This window comes from Gambusia affinis, linkage group LG13 (genome assembly GCF_019740435.1).
Source record: "Gambusia affinis linkage group LG13, SWU_Gaff_1.0, whole genome shotgun sequence".
Lineage (NCBI taxonomy): Eukaryota > Metazoa > Chordata > Actinopteri > Cyprinodontiformes > Poeciliidae > Gambusia > Gambusia affinis.
Genome location: NC_057880.1, coordinates 4,057,159 through 4,059,687, shown reverse-complemented (window position 1 = coordinate 4,059,687; position 2,529 = coordinate 4,057,159).

Here is a 2,529-nt window from a genome sequence, read left to right as displayed (position 1 = left end):
CTCTTTGAAAGAATTCACAATTATTGTAGAGTAATGCAATACAATCTTGACCAGCCCTCTGTTAACGAATGCAAAAGTTCATGAAAGTGTTAAATAACTTTATTGATAATTACTGAAAGTTTCTGAAAAATGAATTAATTAATGATGATTAATCATTAATCATTGTTAATAATTAATTAATGATGATTAACTAATCATTATCATCATGATGATGATCATGGTGGTACCTCTAGTTAGCGTAACGGCTGTCTTTAAGCTGGTAACCAGTCAATCGGCCTATTTAAAGGGTGACCGGTTGTCAGTGTGCTGTTTGGTGACATGGTGTACCACAGAGAACATGGACTACAGGAAGCAGGAGCACTGGATGCTCCTTTGGCTGCAGCTGCACAGATTATTCAGAAGTTTCAGAGGTTTCGGTAGCCAACCTTCCCCCAACAGCAGGAAGAAAATCAATGACAGCTTGAAGAGAAAGATTTCCTTTTAAACCTTCCTTACCCAGAAACATACTGTTTGTAAAATCTTTATTTAGCTTCACGTGTCATGGACTGGGATCGGTTTGTTCCGTTCTTATTTGTGGGGATGTATGATCCTTCGTTATTCTTAAAAAGCTGCTCTCGCTCCTTGCTCTCCATGGAAACGATGACACTGAAATCAAATCCAGTGACAGCTTGGGTTTTCAGCACCATTAGCTTCTCTCGCCTTGAAACGCTTTGAGCATTTTACAAATGGCCGCCTTGCTTTACATGTGATTTCATATTCCAGCCGTGGGGGCTCGGAATGAGTCGAGCAACATACGAGCCTTTTCAGCATGCTCCAGGAAATTCTCATGTTGATTGCCTGAAGTGCTTGCTGGAAGACAGCACAATGAGTTGCCATGACAGGGAGATGTGGGAGACGGCACACTGTAATCAGTCTGTCCATCTTAAAACTGGGCCTCAATTACTTTGCAGATGCTCGCACAATACCTCTGTTTCCTTATCAACAAAAACCAGAACATTTTTCTTGTTGAATAATTTTTTTTGTTTGTTTTGCAAAAAGGTGCAGTAGTAACATTAAAATTTTCCGAGATCCTTAAAGGAATCCATCCTAAACTAGAATATATGATTTGATATCCCTTCCCTTAAAGGCAGTAAAAACTGTCTCACTCCAGATTATTAGTCTCAGCATAATAGTTGCATAAATGGAGAAATAGGACTTTGATTTGCTGATACATTTTGTTAAGTGTATTATGAGCCTGGCAGGCCACCAGGCTTTATTTGTGCCCCCACCAGGCTTAGCATTGTTAATTTACCTTAGTTTTTGTTTTATGATTATTGCCTTTTTTAAAGACTTTATAGTTGGTGTTTAGGTATTAATCTTCCAGTCTTCCAAAAATACATAACTATCAAGTGATATTTTCAAATTTCCTGTCAATTTGGAATCAAATTTTTTTAAATCAAAACCATGGCGGCTGGATGGAAGGCCTCCCTAATGCAGCGAGCACGAGCAAGTTTTCTGGTTCTAGACACTAAACTTGGGATTTCCAAACACAGTGGAACAGTTGGTAGAGCTGTTGCCTTGCAGCAAGAAGGTCCTGGGTTCGATTCCCGGCCCGGGGTCTTTCTGCATGGAGTTTGCATGTTCTCCCTGTGCATGGTGGGTTCTCTCCTCCCACAGTCCAAAAAACATGACTGTCAGGTTAATTGCTCTCTCTAAATTCTCCCTAGGTGTGTGTGTGTGTGTGTGTGTGTGTGTGTGTGTGTCCTGTATGTTTCTGTGTTGCCCAGTGACAGACTGGCGACATGTCCAGGGTGAACCCGCCTCTCACCCATTAGCTGGAGATGAACCAGCAACCCTCCTGAAGCCATTAAGGGACAAGGGTGTTAGAAAATGGATGGATTTCCAAGGCTGTTAAAGGAGTACAACCTTTCAGTTCATCATGGATATGCCAAACAATAAAGCAACCGAACATATGAGTTTCATTTATGGATGAAACACATTGTGCAACTCTATGTCTTGCCAGGTAACTTTACAAAGTGCTTTACATGATGAAAACAACAACAACAAAAAACATTACATTGAAGTGGCCTAAAAAATGTAATGCAAAGTTGGGAAACAAGATGAAATAATGGATGTTCCAGTTATTAATACTCAAAAGTAACATCAGTAAATGGGCTTTTAGGCTTGATTTAAAGGAACTCAGTGTTTCAGCAGTTTTCTAGAAAGACTGCCATCAACCTTTGTGATAGGACCGTCCTCAGAGCCGCACACAGCAGACAGACGGACAGAGAGGGGTTTTTTGGGGGTTTTTGGATTACAAACTCTTGAATTTCAGAAACGGTCCATTTTCAAACCTGAAAAGAATACTTCACATCTTTTACTGAGACAGAATATTCCTCAGTAAAAAGGAAATATTCTCTTTTACTGAGAGTAATCTTATGCAGAAATTTTATGTTCCAGTAAGAACAAAAAAAAAAGGGATCCAAACTGAACACAGTTGAGCTGATATCACTGAATTTGTCAAATTCAATTGGTCAAGCAGATGGTGTA